This window comes from Globicephala melas, chromosome 2, assembly GCF_963455315.2.
Source record: "Globicephala melas chromosome 2, mGloMel1.2, whole genome shotgun sequence".
Classification (NCBI taxonomy): domain Eukaryota; kingdom Metazoa; phylum Chordata; class Mammalia; order Artiodactyla; family Delphinidae; genus Globicephala; species Globicephala melas.
The window spans coordinates 140,747,978-140,765,173 of NC_083315.2; the positions used below are offsets into that span (position 1 = coordinate 140,747,978).

Below are 17,196 nucleotides of genomic sequence, written 5' to 3' on the forward strand. Positions count from 1 at the left end.
TTCCCTTCGAGAGCTCCCCACAGCAGTGGTTACGAGCTTGAATGTAGTAAGGCGGGGACAAGCCTTCCTCTCCTTTGCCCCATACTTTCTTCCCCTTTCCGATGTCAGATTTTTCTGACACTTAAGGAGTCCAGACTGAGGGAAAGAAGTTATTGATAAAGAACTTCAGGAAGCAACTCCCATCCCCCCACTGCCCCTTGCCCAGGCCACTGCCCTTTCAGAGTTAGTTACAGACTCTCCATTCTACTCATTTCAGGAAGCCTGGGGGCCACATGGCTCTGAATCACTGTCTTGTAAGGCACAGTGAACTTCATTCAGTGGGCTCTGGGGAAATGCTGAGTTGGGTCCTGCCCGCCGAAGATTCTGGTAGGATTCTGATAGGTTTTGATTATAGGGAGCCTGGGTAACTCTGGAACATGTATGAATGGCACATGTAAAAAAGAATTAACAAATTTAGTGAGATATATTTCATATACCACATGATTCACCCATTTAAAGTATACAATTCAATGATTCTTAGTATATTAAATATTTTTAGTATTTATTTATTTTAATGGAAATGCATTTCATTTATTTATTTATTTTATTTTACTTTTGGCTGCGTTGGGTCTTCATTTCTGTGCAAGGGCTTTCTCTAGTTGCGGCAAGCGGGGGCCACTCTTCATCGTGGTACGCGGGCCTCTCACTGTCGCGGCCTCTCTTGTTGAGGAGCACAGGCTCCAGACGTGCAGGCTCAGTAGTTGTGGTTCACGGGCCCAGCTGCTCCGCGGCATGTGGGATCCTCCCAGACCAGGGCTCGAACCCGTGTCCCCTGCACTGGCAGGCAGACTCTCAACCACTGCGCCACCAGGGAAGCCCCCATTCATTTTTATGACTGAATAATGTTCCATTGTATGGATATACATTTCGTTTATCCATTCATCAGTTGATGGACATTTGGGTTGTTTCTACCTTTTGGATATTATGAATAATGCTGCTATGAACATTTGTGCACAAGGTTTTGTGTGGACAGATGTCTTCATTCCTCTTGGGTATATACCTAAGGAGTAGAATTGTTGGGTCATATGGTAACTCCAAGTTTAAGCTTTTGAGGAACTGCCAGACTGTTTTCCAAAGTGGCTGCGCCATTTTACATTCACAAACAGTGTATAAGAATTCTAATTTCTCCACATCTTCCTTAACACTTATTATTATGTGCTTTTGATTTTAGCTATCCTAAAATGTATGAAGTGATATTTCACTGTTTTTCTGATTTGCATTTCCATGATGGCTAATGACATTATCTTTCATGTGCTTATTGGCCATTTGTATATCTTCTTTGGAGAAATGTCTGTTTAGGTCCTTTGCCCATTTTACAATTGGGGCTATTTGCCTTTTTATTATTGAGTTGTAGGAATTCTTTACATATTCTAGATGCAGTCTTTTATCAGATATATGATTGCAAAATCTTTCTCCCATCCTTTGCAGTTTTTCACTTTCTTGATGTCCTTTGAGGCATAACAATTTTATGTTTTGCTGATGTCCAATTTATCTGTTTTGTTGTTGTTGTGGCTTGTGACTCACACTTTGGGAAGTGTTGCTAAAATGCACCGTGGGGTTTCCCTGGTGGCGCAGTGGTTGAGAGTCCGCCTGCCGATGCAGGGGACACGGGTTCGTGCCCCGGTCCGGGAAGATCCCACATGCCGCGGAGCGGCTGGGCCTGTGAGCCATGGCCGCTGAGCCTGCGCGTCCGGAGCCTGTGCTCCGCAGCGGGAGAGGCCACAATAGTGAGAGGCCCGCGTACCGCAAAAAAATAAATAAATAAAAAAATAAAAGAAAATAAAATGCACCTTGAAACTCTGGAAGCTTTGAGACCTCTAAGTTTGGCGGTGGTTTACATTGAGGTTGCCTTTGACAGGGATTTCCTCCAAGTTTGGGATTTCATTCCCCACCCAGCCAGCTAGCTCTTGCTCCTTCTCTGGGCTGGAAGCACAGAGCCCCAGGGGACCTTCACCGTGTTTACATTCCCCTCCCTCTCCTGAGGTCTACCACAATAGAGCAGCTGAGATGACAGTTTGGAAATGTCCTTTATTGTGAAAACTCAATGGCCTTTGTCTCTGGGATTTGAAATTTTCATGCAAATGTTGGCAGCCAAGAGTTCGGAAGGAGGAGGGGAAGGGCCGGGAGAAGAAACCCTGCCATTGATTTCCATAGTGAGTCATTTCAGCTCTGTGTTGTCTTGGTTTTCTCACCCATAAAATAGGGGAAAATATGTCCATCTCCCCAACTCAGTGGGGGTACTTTGAAGATGAGTTAGAATACTTTTGAGATCTTGGATTAAAGACATCACTGAGGCACAAGGTGTTATTATAATAATAAATGACTTAATAGAAGAGAGGGTGAGGCCGCTAAAGCAAAGGGCGGAAGGAGAGGCTCTGCACTGTGGAGTGGCTTCGGTCTAGAGCTCCTGGGCCCAGACAGAGTTTTATTCTTAGGAGTGAGATTGTGTAATTTCTCACAAACTGTTTGGGTTATTTCATTTGAGTTCAGTATTGCTCTGCTGAGTACATCCTATATGACTTCTGCCACAAGGAAAGATTACACTCTTTTTAAGAAATAAGATATACATTAAAACAAGTAGAAACAGAGCAAGATATTATAATCAAGCCGTGAACTGAATAACAAGTGTCAAAAAGAAAGCAGAATAGATAATGGTGAAGAGAAGCATTCCCCTATTATGAATCTGAGATCTACCATACACTAGCTGTGTGACTTTGCCTCGTTTTCTTCTTCTGTGACTGCAATTGTTCATATAAAGGACTTGGAATAACGGCCAGCACATAGTAAGCCCTCAAATGTTGGGCCTATCTGGGATCTTGTCAGGCTCGGCTTTTTCTGGTTATGTGATCTTGGCCAAGTGGCTAGATTCTTCTTATCCTCAGTTATCCCATCTGTAAAATGGGGATAAGGATACTTACTAGTGAAACGGAGCAAGACCCTGTGGGGCCCTCCTGGGTACAAATCCTTTCTGTGTTCTCCATTTCTTGTTTGCAGGAAATAGGCTTCATGCAGCGTCCTGGATCTTCCTTGAGTTCCAAAGGGCAGATTGAAAGAGCTGCTGATCAGGGAAGGGAGTGCAGAAACACAGGAGGAGCACTCAAGAAACAATAGTGCAGCCATGGGGCAGGGTCCGGTTTCCAACTCAAGGAACACACATAACAATATTTCTGAGTTCTTCTGCAGGAACTAAGGCCCCCATCCAGGTGGAGGATGGTAACTTCAGGCTGAGCACAAGATTCCTGGAACACTGCCCTGTTACTTCATCACCAACCAATCAGAAGAAAGTCTGCACACAGTGGAAGGTAAGAAAGAATCTGACCCCCTCCCCTGATGATTCTCCCTTTAAAAACTTTCCTGGGCGAGCAGAATCTCTAGCGTTGGTTTTTGGGCAGGAGCGTGCCATCTCCCCAGGTTGCCAGCCTCTTGAATAAAGCAACATTTCTTTTCCAACCAACACTTGTCTCTGGAGTATTGGCTTTCCAGCGGCAAGCAGATGAAGCTGATTTCCGTTAACACTAGCTCACAAGGCGGAGGTGAGGATGGAGGGAGACAATGTTTGTAAATAGCATAGCAGGAGCCCTACAAATGGTAAGCATTCACTAAATTAGTTATTATCACTGTCAGTAACGCGATTACCTGCCCTGGCTGAGGGGTGCTGCTCACCGAGGGCTTAGTTAAGTCAGAGGCCTTCTTTGGAAGCTGGAATTTGAGATGGGCAGGAAGGGATTGATAGGATTCGGGTGATCAGAGAAGAAAGCAGGATTAAAGAACGGCAGAAGCCTGAGGCTGAACTGTCTCTGGAAGTTAGGAGGAGACTGGGGCTTCTCACTTTCCGCACCCCCCAGTCCGGAGCCTGGCGGGCTGTATCTGGCAGAGCCCGTGGCTGCTGTTTACCTCCGACCCCCTCCACCCCGCACCCGCCTTCGCAATCTCTTTCACCTTCGCAGTCGGCGAGGGCAGTGCTCTGCTAGGTTGGAGGAGGCTCTCCCTCCCTGAGGAATGTGCGACCCTCCCTCTCTGAGGAATGTGCGTCTAGCTTCCCGGGCCGATCCGGCCCAGCGCCTACCACTTTCCCCCGCCGCGGGTAGCCAGGGGAGCCCCGCTGTCTTCACCCCACCCTCCGCCAGGATCCAGTTTCAAAGTCACCTGAAAGCCATTTCCTTCCGCGCACGCCCCTCCCCTCCCTGTAAATCACCTAGGGCTTGCATTTGCCTGGAGTAACTTTTTTTCTTTTCCTTTTTGGCTTTTTTTTTTTTTTTTTGCTTATTTTGTTTTTTAACGTGAATATTAGGCGTTTACTAGACACACTTACCTCTACTGGATGTCAAGTATACCCAGCGGTTCTGATGTCAGTGTCCCATCCCTCCTCCCATCCTGGGCTTCTCTTCCCCTGTCCTGTGCTGGGATAGCATCTTTTTTTCAGTACATTTATTGATGAATTACTTCGGGTTTTAAAGTTTATGCTCTTGCTCAAAACGCAGCCGATCCTTATTGAGTGTCCCTGTCGCGTCCTCAGCCCCTCACTTTCCAGGTGTGCACCTTTCGATGCCCACGTGATTACAGACAGACATAAAAACAGGAGACAGGTTCTCTTCGTTTTACCAAAATGGGTCCTTTATTTACACGGGTTTCTGCCTCTTGCTTCTCCCACCTAACAGTCTCGTGGTGGACTCCCTCCAAGTTATCGGCTTCTTCATCTCTTTCTTGTCAGCTTCTCGGAGGTTTGGATTTATATCTGTAAAGGGTCACGGGAACCGAATTTCGGTGAGGAATTCAAGACGTGAGTTTCTGGCTCAGAAAAGCCGAGGTGACCTGCTCTGGTAGGATCAGGACTCCCAAGTCCGATCCCAGCTAAGGACTCACTTGGAAGCCCCCTTTCCTGTCCGTACAAAGGGGGCTGTTTTGGCCGTCCGGTGACCTCTTGGGAGGCAGTGATATCAGGTCTGTGACACCACTGTGTGTTCCCCCCCACTCCCACCCCGTGCGTCTTTGTGTCTTAGTGCATCTAGGTTGCTCGGGGGCGGCTAGCGTTCGGCCGGGAGGACACCGCCGGGGCCGCGCGCTCGCCCCACCCGCGGGCGTTAATCATTAGCGGCGCGCAAGCCCCCCTCCCGCCGCCGCAGCCTTTACCCCGGGTTCCAGCTCGCAGCGCCGCGAGGTTGCCCCCGTCCCCCGCCGAGCCGCCAATCGCGGGATTCCAGTCGCTGGCCCGAGTCTCCACCCACTGGAAAAATTCCTGGTCCGCCCTCCCTGTCCCCTCCCGCGGCTGCTGCCGCTCTGCTCGGCCCCGACTTCCTGCCGGGCGCTGGAAGGCGCGCGCGGGCTGGGGTCCCCGGGGGCCGCGCTAGCAGCTGGCCGCGCCCCGGCCGCCAAGGGGCTGGCCGTGGGCGGGAGCGGCCGGCAGCCTCGGCCCCTTCCCGGAGCGACATTCAAACTCGCGTCCGCGTTGCGGCGGCACCTGGGTGGCTTCGCGCGCCGTGCGTTCTGGATCCAGCCGGGCGGCCGCTGCTCGGTGAGTGTTCGTCGGTTCTCCCCGCGTCCTCTGCGGGCGCAGCGGGCCGAGCGGCAGTGCCCGGAGTGGTTTTGAAGCTCTCGCCCTCCCGGGCACCCGCCCCAGCCCCCTGCGGGGTGAGGACTCGGCGCGGCAGAGAGGGGCCCGGGGCCGCGTGGGCTCTTCCCAGGGCGACCCTCCAGGCCGAGGGCTGGAGCGCGGGAGGCTCGTGCAAGGAGACATTTTTCTGTCCTTTAGCCCCCACCCCGGAAACGAAAGGAGCGAATGCGCCCCGTGACTCCCAAGAGGCGCAGTTTGAAACCCGGGAAGCCCTCGAGGCGGCGCCCACCCGCGCCCACTGCGCGCTCTTTTGCCCGAGGGCTGGTCCTTGCCTCGGACTGTGGGCCCGGGAGGGGTGGACTCTTCTGGGGAAGGACCCGAGCCTCTGGTCCCGGGAGCCCAAAGGCGCCAGCAGCCTGTTCCGGGTTGGTGTCACACAGTACTCGCTCTGGGAATCTCACGCGTCCTGGAGGGATTAGAGTGGGTGCCAGCAGTGGGGTGTCGGGGAGCCGAAAGCACAGAAGCCACTGCCTGCCACTGCCTCCCTCGACCTCACCCACTCCCGAAACCGGTTTGGTTGATTTTCTCCTTATTCGCAGCCCTTTGGTTTGGAACGCTAGGAGGAGGCGTGCAAACTCGAAAATTTCAAGACGTTTTTAGGTAGCTACTTTTACTCTTTGGAGCTGCTTTTTAAAACAAAAGAAAGAACGGAGTGGGAAATGTAATGGTGGGAGGCTGGAGGGGTGTGGCCTGGGGTGGGGCGGTGTTATAGCGGCCACTGTAAGAGTTTCACCCTCGGAAGTCACTTGCCTGTCTCCTGTTCTGGGGCCCCCAGGAGGCGATCCGGATTGCATCGTCCTACAGGGAACCCTGGACAGGGGGTTCCCAGAGTCTCCTCAGCCCTGCCTCTGCACGCAGCTCAGTCACACCAACCTTGCTCAAAGAAATAATGAGGGAGAGTAATGACAGCCCCGAGGGCTCCCCACTGAGCACATTGCCGGCCTCCCTTAAGGCAAGTGCCTTTCTAGCCTCGCCTTTGCTGGACTGGGAGTGGAATCCTGAGTGACGTAGCTGGGAATGACTTCACCCTAACCATTTCCAGCAGAAAACCTAGGGAGTAAGAACCCAAAAAAGGTGTACCCCTTCCCTCTGTTGTTTACCCTCTTCCCTGTGGGCCTGGGATGCCTCATCTCATCTCCTGCTGTTAATACTCCTTTGTCTCTGCTGCCTGCACTCCCTTCCCAGAAGGCTGGGCAACCCCTTAGATCCCTGGATGTCTTGCTCTGGGGATGGGACAGGGAGTCTGCGTGGGGTAAACCAAGTCCTAGAAGCAGAGGAAGTGGTTTGCTTAAGAGCTGCCTTGGGCTTTTCTACTGCGTTTTATTAGAAGTGGCACACTGGGGAGAGTGGGAAGAGCACTGGCATGGGAGCCCAGCACAGGATTTTGCCTCCGCTTTAGTCCTGGCTCTACTGTATATGGCATCAGATTTCTAGAGTCATCTGGGCTGGAAGGCACCTCCCATGTGCCTAGGCCATTTACACATGCAGGCAGCAGAGCCCAGAGATGTGACGTGACTGGAGCCTGGCTCCTGTTGGCCAAACAGGGACCAGAACTCAGATTTCCTCGTGGTCTAATCCATGCTTTTCCCAACGTGACCTGAGCAAGTCACATACTTTTTTCTGACTCAGTTTCCACATGAGTAGAGTTGGGGACTTGCCTGCTTTTCTTCACAGAGGCTGTGGTAAGGATCAAAGGAAGCCACATACGTGGAAAGTGCTGCATAAACTCCTATACAAAATGAAGGGCTCACGGTGGCTAGGAGGGGCCCTCAAGAGCTTTACAATTTACTGGATACGTCCCATGTGTGCCACAAGGAGACGGTAGATACCAGGAGCCAATGGTGGATGTTTACACCCCTGGCCTGTAATAGCTCCAGGGTAAACATTTGCCTTACCAAATCCACAGCTCTCCCAGGATCACTGTGTTTACCCTGGAGGTGGCCAAAGGCCATGGCCTGAGGGATGGCCAGGGCAGGAGGGGAAAAGGAGCTGTGTTCCAGATGTATGGCTTGCCCCTTCACCTCCACTCTCCTCTCAGAACATTGTGAAGGCTCTGGTTCCAAGTCTGGGGGTTGCTACAAGCCCAGGCTGAGCACTGACTTTGGAGGGTTAATCAGGAGATCAGGGTTAATCAGGAGATCAACCCTGTTGTGTTGAGGGTTGAGGGGACTCTGGGCATTGGGAGGGTGCTGCCTTTGCAGCTGCACTGAAGGCTGTCTTCAGCTCCTCATTTGCCCCCCTCTCCCCATCCCAGGCTGCCACTCTGGCCCAGGCCATTGCTCAGTCCTGCCTCTCTGGCCAGCTGCATGTCCATAGGCCTTTGTTTCAGGGTTGCAAGCCCGCCCTCCCCAGCAGAAGCCCTCAGGTTGGGACCCTGGCAGCTGGAAATCACTCCTGCCAGCAGGAAGGCTTTACTGGAGTCCACAGGGGACCTGGCAGACCTTCATTTCCTCTTGTAGGCCCCAGCTGGAGCCCCCAACTTGCCCCTGGCCAGATTCTCTCACCATCTTTTCTCATCTTTCCTCCCCTGAATGGATGGGTCATGCTCTTTCTCTTCCTACACTCACACTTCTTAGTTCTATTTTAAAGGATTCATTCATTCATTCAGCAGTTTTTTTGGCATCTACTATATATGAATGCTGGACGCAGAGGACACAGCAATGAACAAAATATACGACAGTCATTGACTTCATGGAGCTGGCTTCTGGTGGGGGGAAGCTGTCAATAAGCAAGACAGATAGTGGAAAGCAAGTTAATGATAAGCAGAGCAACATGATAGGGAGGGTGGATGTGAATTGTCATGGAGGGGGTGAGATGGCATTTTAGATGGGGTGGGCTGGGGCGCATCCCGAGGAAGGGCTATTTGATAATACCTGAAGGAGGAGTTTCTCTTCATCTCTGGTTTCCCTTCCTTTTCTTTTCTTTTCTTTTCTTTTTTTTTTGCGGTACGCGGGCCTCTCACTGTTGTGGCCTCTCCCGTTGCGGAGCACAGGCTCCGGACGCACAGGCTCGCTGGCCATGGCTCACCGGCCTAGCCGCTCCGCGGCATGTGGGATCTTACCTGACCGGGGCACGAACCCATGTCCCCTGCATCGGCAGGTGGACTCTCAACCACTGCGCCACCAGGGAAGGCCCTCTGGTTTCCTTTTCTTGTAACCCAGTTCAAGCAACTCACTGCAGGGCTTGACAGCTTACTAGCCCTGCGGTGCTAAACTCCTTTGAGCCTGTGTTTCTCACCAGTAAAATGGAGTTAGTCATCATACCTATCACATACGGCTTTGTGAGACTGAACAATGAGCTAACGTGTGTTAAAGGCTTAGCAGAGCCTATAGAGGTCATCAGTAAGTGAGACTGAACAATGAGCTAACGTGTGTTAAAGGCTTAGCAGAGCCTATAGAGGTCATCAGTAAGTGATAATCTTTTATTTTGTTATTTCTCCAACCAAATTCTGCAGGGGTAGCCCAAGATATTTCATGCCATTCCTAAATGAAAAGCTTTCCGTTTGAAGAATTAGGCAAGTGGGGAATTAGAGGCAGGTGAAAATCGAAACCCTAGTTAGTGCAGACTTTCTAGTTGGTGGGGCTTTTCAGCCATATCCTAGATTCTCGGGGGGTTGAGGATGTGGGCCTCCCAGGTGTGTGTGCTGCTTCCCCTGCTGACAGGGTGAACTGGGGGCAGCCCTGATTCTTCTCCCTTGCTCTGGAATTCCCCTTGCTTCCAAGCAGCCCAGATGAATCACACCTTCGTTCCTGGCTTCTCTGTCTCACAGCTGGGAAGACTATCTGCCCCTCCCCCAACGTCCTGTAGATAAATTACGCTCAGAGAGGGAGAGAAAGGGATGGTGAAAACGAGGGAGGGGCGGGGGAAAGCTGGGCAGATGGGTGGAGCTGTTTTAGGAGAGCCTGCAGAGGTGCAAGAGGATTCTGATGAAGGCCTAGAGGCAGCCCCAGAAAAAGTTTCAAGAAGTGTCCACCATGGACCAGAATTTTGTGTCCACCATGGACCAGAGTAACAGAATGGACAGGCACTATGAGTGCTCAGAGTCCGGCTGGACTCTGCTCAGCTCTGCACTGCTTCCACCCAGGCATTCTGAGGCGTCTCTTCCCCTCTCTGCTGGAACCGGTCCCTTAAAGGGAGGGACCTGATCTCAAAGCCTGCGGTCAAAAGCTGCGGTGAGCGGTTTCCTGGGGGCCTGGCCCTGGCTCAGGAAGCAGGGGTGGGTGGTGGAGGGCAGGTCCTGGGGGCGTGGTCATCAGCCAGACCACTCCCTCTAAGAGCCCTGTCACCATCCAGCAGGAGCTGGACAGCCGAGCGGGCCCTGTGGTGAAGGAGCTTTCCGGTGCCTGGAAACCAGGTAAAGCTAGATATAATATGGCTTCAGAGGAAGTGGTTGGGAAGGTCCAAACAGCCTCAGGCATTTTTATGATGTTGGGTGACCTCAAGTCAGAGGGGAATGAAAACTGGGTAGGGTCAACGAACCTGTGGTCAGAAGGAGGAGGTACATCCGGAGATGCCGGCATCCGACTGGGTGCTGGCTGTCTGGGATAAAGGCTGGCTTTGTCAACAGGATCTCTGCTCTGTTCTTATTTTGATTAGCTGCTCTCTGAAGGCAGGGACTCTGAGGCATCTTTGTTCCCACATTGCATGGAGAACAGTGTAAAGTGTAATCAACAGGGCATGATGAGCTTGTGCTGGGGTCCCACCCTGAGGGCAGTCTGGGCTCGGTGATCTCATCTGCTCCAGTTTTTGTTCCATGGAGTTAGAGGAAGAAGTCAGTGGTGGGGGTCAAGCCTAGCCCTTGGTGGGCTGTTGCCATCTGGGAATGCCACAAGGGAGAATGGGGCTTTTTATAGTTCTCTTGCTGGCCTTTGGGGAGGGAGCCCTCCTGGCTTAAGCTCAAGGAGTGGATTTTTAAGCACTCTCAAATTCTGTTTCGTGCTGAGCAGACTCTGGGCCAACCACAGGACCTGAATGAGGTACAGATGGGCACAATGGTAACTGTGCATGTAGCGTTTTGGGAGATAGAGTTGGAGGGTACTAGGGGTTGCTCTGATTGTTGCTGGAGTTTGGCTGAGACTGGAGGGAGAGATGCTACAGGAGTGAAGTCTATTTCACTATGGTAATGGGATCTCGGGAGGGAAGATGGGTTCTACAGGTACTGGAAGCTCTTAAAAAGTCATATCCTTTACTCTCCAGGCCACAAGACTGTGTGTGTGTGTGTGTGTGTGTGTGTGTGTGTGTGTCTGTGCACATAAATCAGAGGTTCTCGACCGATAGATGTCAAGTGTTTATTGAAAGGAAAAGAGAACCAGTATCCTTGTGGTCTCTATCCTTTGCGTCGCTACATCCCCAGTGCTTGATGCATAATAGGATTCAATAAATATTTGTTGAATAAGTAAAACCCTACTGTGTGATGAACCTTTAGGAATTAGAGAAATTTTCATGCTCTTCACAAATGTTCTAATCCTGTTTGGAAGTATCTAGGATAGAGTATAACATTCTAAGAAGTTGAACCTGTGGTCAGCTGCTCTGGCACAGGGGCAGGCAGCTCTGTATTCCTCCAGCCTGGGCAAGTGAAAGGGTGCCTGGGGTCACTGGGACCAGTCCTCCTGGGCCTGCTGAGAGTTTGCCCCCATGAATGTTGTGTCCAAAGTGGATGGTAGGGTGTGCTTATAGTCTAGAATATAGTTCATCCCATAATATGTCCTATAATATCCCATAACACGTCTCCTACCCTATTCAGGACATGGCCACCCAGTAGCCTTGCTTATCTGCATGGAGCCAAGAAGGTCTCCAGATGAGCCAGGACTCAAGTTCCTGCATTTTTTTCACACCAGCTCCCTAAGACCCTGTTTAACTCTTTTTTTTTTTAAATAAATTTATTTTATTTATTTATTTTTGACTGCCTTGGATCTTTGTTGCTGAGCGCGGGCTTTCTCTAGTTGCGGTGAGTGGGGGCTACTCTTCATTGTGGTGCGCGGGCTTCTCATTGCGGTGGCTTCTCGTTGCGGAGCATGGGCGCTAGTCGCATGGGCTTCAGTACCTGTGGCGCATGGGCTCAGTAGTTGTGGCGCACGGGCTTAGTTGCTCCGCGGCATGTGGGATCTTCCCGGACCAGGGCCCGAACCTGTGTCCCCTGCCTTGACGGGTGGATTCTTAACCACTGTGCCACCAGGGAAGCCCTGTTTAACTCTTATATAGGAGTTGTGTCATCCTATTTCCAAGCCCACAACTGAAAGGAAGCAGCAAAGGAGAGTGTAAAGAGACCAGCATAGAGAGGAAAAATGACCACAGTGCAACTGAGAGTTGACACTGAGAGTGGACAGAGATCAAGACACTAGGCAAAGCAAGCACGAGCGTAAGAGCCGGGGGTCATTTATTTAGGGGGAATGGCTTGGCACGCCTTGGCCCTTGGGGGGATCATTATTTTGATAATTGATGCTTTGCTGGTAATTGTGACCCTGAGTCATCAAGAAAAGGTTAAATGATGTTCCCTTGACTGTTTAGGAAGGCAGGGAAGGAAGCGTGTAACATGTTTTTAAAAGATGTCCCAGTCAGATAGACTAAAATTTTTAAAAGTGTTGACTCTTAGGTAATATCACTAGTCCTCTCAACAGGGCAAAAAATAAGTGGTGGTACCCTCAACTACAGATAAGGAAACTGAGTCCACCCACACACACAAGGTAGGTAACTTTTCTGAGGTCTCTCAGCTAAGACTTGGCAGGGATGAGGTCTGAACTTCTAAATGACTCTGGAGCACGTGCACTGAACTCTACCCCAGACTGTTTGGAAACCGGGCACACTCTTGAAAACATGGCTCTTGGACAGCTCTCTCTGCAGGGCTTCCGGCTAGTCAAGGTTTTACTGTGTTACTGTGGAGCCAGGATGGGCCCAAACTTAATTCAGCTCCACCCATAGCAGACTGCCAGTTATCCTAAAGGACGCTTGCCTCAGTGGAAACCAGAACGCCTTTAATACATTTACATTTTAAGCACCTACCTGGGTGCCACACAACACTTGCTGAGGCCAGAAAATGATAGGGAGGAGCTGCAATTTCAAAAATCCCAAGCCTCTTTCCATCAGGAGATTTTGTTCCTTTGTTTTGGTTCTGGACGCTGCTGAAAGATGCTGTGCTGTGCAGTCTAGGTGCTGGTTGTTCCAGTCTGTCTCCAGGGTGGCGGGGCCCGCCCCTGTGTAGGAACCCCTACCCCCATGTTCCCACCATCCAGATCTGGCAAATGGTAATTTTATCCTATTTACTTCTCTCATTTATTATAGAGATAGAATGTTACAGATGCAACTGAAGCTTTCTTTTTCTTCCTAATAGCTTTCTCTTCCCTCCCTCCCACCCCAGAAGTGACATTCTCTTGAATATGGTGTTTATCATTTCTATGAATGTTTTTATACTTTTTACTGTTGTCTCTAAGTAATTTAGTTTCATGTTGTTTTAATTTTCACTTGTATAGCATCATGTTGAATGAACATTGTTGTCTAGATTTACCCATGTTGAAATATTTAAATCTAGTTTATTCGGTGAACTGTTATATGGTCTCTATCGCATATTACAGTTCCCTTATAGACAGACATTTAGGTTGATTCCATTTTCTCACCTCTCTGAGTAATAACTGTATTTATCATCCATGTGCCAGTCTTCTCTACCATATGTATCAGTGGTGGGATTACTGGGTTATAAATTTTGCTTTTCAAGATAACGGTCAAATAATGTCCCTGAGTGATTTGTAACCAATTTATGTTGTTACCAGAAACATGAGAGCCCCTATTTCACTAATATTGGGATTGTGTCTTGCAATCTGGTAGATGTAAAACGGTATTTTAAAATTAATTTATAAATTGTTTTTTTAAATAAGCGCTTTTGATTAAAGATAGGGATGAGCACTTTTCATGTTTATTGGCTAGCCATGTTTATTATTCTGTGAGGCTTTGCCCTTTACGTTAAAAAAATAAATTTTAACCAGGTAATGTATCCATATGATTCAAACCTTGAAAGGTAATACAGTGAAAAGTCTCCAACATCTGTTCCCTTGCTCCCAGCTCCCCACCCTGTGACAAGTTAGAGGTTCCTGGTACTTTTTCAGAGTTTTAATTGCCATTTTCTTTTCTTGTTGATTTTTAGGAGTTAAAAAGTATATATATATATATATATATATATATTTATGTATGCTAAATAAATGATAATAAATAATCTTTTGTAGGTTATATTCATTACATATAGCTCTGGATTGTCTTAACTTTATTAATGTCGTTTTTCATAGGGAAGTTTTAATTTTAATGTTGCCAGATGTGCCAGTCTTTTGTTCATACTTTCTGCGTCTTATTCAAGAAATCTTTTCCTACTCTGATTTTACAGAAACATATTTAGTCTATTTTCTTTTTAAATTGCTTCCACACTTACATTTTAAATTCACCTGGAATGTATTTCTTTTATGTGACAATGGTTCTCAACTCTGGCTACATAGGAAAGCCTCATGAGGAGCTTTTTAAGAAAGTACGGATTGTCTGAGCCTCATTTCAGATCAGACCAATAAAATTAAAATATCTCAGGGTGGAGCCTAGGCGTGGCTATGAAATGCCCCAGGTGACTTTTATGTCCAGCCAAGGTTGAGAACCACTTAACCCTGTAAGATGGAACTGATTTTATTTTTTCCAGAGCAATAGCCAATTTTTCCAGTACTAGTTATTGAACAGTCTATGCTTTTCCTGCTGACTTGTTACTGTTAAGATGTGATTGATAACTTTATTGAGATATATTTCACACATCTTAAATTCACCCATGTAGAGTGGTTTTTAGTATATATTCAGAGTTGTGCAAACCCCCCCCCCCCACCGCTATCCCCGCATCTTTTTTTTTTTTTTGGCCGGGGGGGCCCTGTTGCTTGGCTTGTGGGATCCTCGTTCCCCAACTGGGGATCAAACCTGGGTGAGAGCTCGGAGTCCCAACCCCTGGACCACCAGGGAATTCTCTCCACTATGTAATCTTAAACAATTTTTATTACCCCTAAAAGAAGCCCTGTATCTTTAGTAATCATTTCCTATTTCCTCCATCCCCTAGCCCCAGGCAATCACTAATCTACTTTTATCTCTCTAGATTTGCCTATTCTGGACATTTTACGTAATGAGTTCATACAATATATAGTTCTATTGACTAGCCTTTTCCATTTAATGTAATGTTTTAGAGTCATCCGTGTCGTGGCATGTTATCAGTTCTTCATTCTTTTTTATTGCCAAATAATATTCCATTGTATGGGTATACTACATTTTGTTTATCCATTCATCAGTTGATGGACATTCTAGCCGTTTCCACTTTTTGGTATTATAAATAATGCTGCTATGAACAGTTGTGTACAACTTTTTGTACGCAGCATATAGATCCCCTAGCTTCTATATGACCTATGGGGAGATGATTATTTACAAGTTAACTTTTTGAGGAATTGCTAAATTGTTTTCCAAATAGGCGACACTATTTTACATTCTTTTTTTTTTTTTTTTTTGCTGTATGCGAGCCTCTCACTGTTGTGGCCTCTCCCTTTGCGGAGCGCAGGCTCAGCGGCCATGGCTTACATGGGCCCAACCGTTCTGTGACATGTGGGATCTTCCCGACCGGGGCACGAACCCGTGTCCCCTGTAACCCGTGTCTCCTGTATCGGCAGGCGGACTCTCAACCACTGCGCCACCAGGGAAACCCTATTGTACATTCTTAGCAGCAATGTGCAAGGGTTCTAATTTCTCCTCATCCTCACCATTACTTGTTATTGAACATGGTTTTAATTTTAACCATCCTAGAGTGAGTAGGAAGTAGATTTAGTTGTGGTCTTGATTTGCATTTCCCTAATGATTAATGATATTGAGCATCTTTTCTTGTGCTTATTGGCCATTTGTATATGTTTTTTGGAGAAATATCTATTCAAATTTTTGTCCATTAAAAAAATTTTTTTTTTATTATTGAGTTGTAAGTGTTCTTTATATAGTCTGGATACAAGTCTATTATCAGATTTACAAATATTTTCTCCCATTCTGTGGTTTGTCTTTTCACTTTCTTTTTTCTCTTAAAAATTTTAATTTAAAAATTAAAAAAAATTGAGGTGTAATTGATATGTCATTATTGGTTTCAGGTGTACAACTTAATGATTCAATCAATATTTGTATACATTGTGAAATGATCTAGTCCACTTTCTTTATAGTGCCCTTTGAAACACAAGTTTTAAATTTTGATGAAGTCCAATTATCTAGTTTTGTTTTGTTTTGTTGCTTGTGCTTTTGCTATTGTATCTGAGAAACCATTGCTCACCCAAGTTCACAAAAATTTACCCCTATGTTTTCTTCTAAGAGTTTTATAGTTTTAGCTCTTCTATTCAGGTCTGTGATTCATTTTGACTTAATTTTTGTGTATGGTATGAACTAGATATCCAAATTCATTCTTTTGCATGTGAATATACAGTTGTCCTAGCACCATTTGTTGAAAAGACGATTGTTTTCCTGTTGAATGGTTTTGGTACCCTTAATGAAAATCAATTGACTGTAATGTAAGGTTTTATTTCTGTACTCTCAATTCTGTTGCATTAATCTATATATGTATCTTTATGCCTTGGTAACTATAGCTTTGTAGTCGTTTTTGTGTGTGTGTGTGTGTGTGTGTGTGTTATGCGGACCTCTCACTGTTGTGGCCTCTCCCATTGCGGAGCACAGGCTCCGGATGCGCAGGCTCAGCGGCCATGGCTCACAGGCCCAGCCGCTCCGCAGCATGTGGGATCTTCCCGGACCGGGGCACGAACCCGTGTCCCCTGCATCGGCAGGCGGACTCTCAACCACTGCGCCACCAGGGAAGCCCTGTAGTCGGTTTTGAAATTGGGAACTGTGAGTCTTCCAACTTTGTTCTTTTTCAAGATTGTTTTTCTGGCTCCCTTGCTTTTCCATACAAATTTTATGATTAGCTTGTCAATTTCTACAAAAATACCACCTAGAATTTTGAAAGAGATTGGATTGAGTCTGTAGATCAATTTTGCTAACTTTAAGAATGTTAAGTGTTCTGATCCATGAACATGGGATGTCCTTCCATTTATTCAGGTCTTTAGTTTCTTTCAATAGTTTCCAGTATACAAGTCTTACACTCCTTTTGTTAAATATATTCCAAAGTTTTTAATGCTTTTGCTGATGTTATAAATGGGATTGTTTTGTTTCTTAGTTGCATTTGGGGGGTGGGGTGGGCTGTACCATGCAGTTTGCAGGATCCTAGTTCCCCAACCAGGGATTGAACCTGCTCCCTTGGCAGTGAAAGCGTGGAGTCCCAACTACTGGACTGCCAGGGAATTCCCCTTAATTGCATTTTTTGGATTGTGCACTACTAGTATATAGGAGTAGAAATGATTTTTTGTGTATTGATCTTGTATCCTGCCATCTTACTGGACTCTTTCATTAGTTCTAATCATTTTGTTAGTGGATTCCTTAGGATTTGCTATATATAAGATCATGTCATCTGTGAATAGAGATAGTTTTACTTCTTTTTTTTCAATCTGAATGTCTTTTATTTC

General features: G+C 47.5%; 1 protein-coding gene across 7 annotated transcripts in view; it reads left to right on the forward strand.

The window, feature by feature from the left end:
* Positions 1-3,222: 3,222 nt before the first annotated feature.
* PLEKHG3 (pleckstrin homology and RhoGEF domain containing G3) overlaps positions 3,223-17,196 on the forward strand; it is a 44,748-nt gene continuing 30,774 nt past the window's right edge. For 5 of the 7 annotated variants that reach the window (XM_070044978.1, XM_070044977.1, XM_070044979.1 and 2 more), the window contains exon 1: positions 5,425-5,551. The gene's annotated coding sequence lies outside the window, so the exon portion shown is untranslated. Of the gene's footprint in view, positions 3,342-5,349; positions 5,552-17,196 lie in introns of those variants that run through there. The other 2 variants (XM_060294903.1, XM_060294907.1) reach the window with 2 other exon arrangements.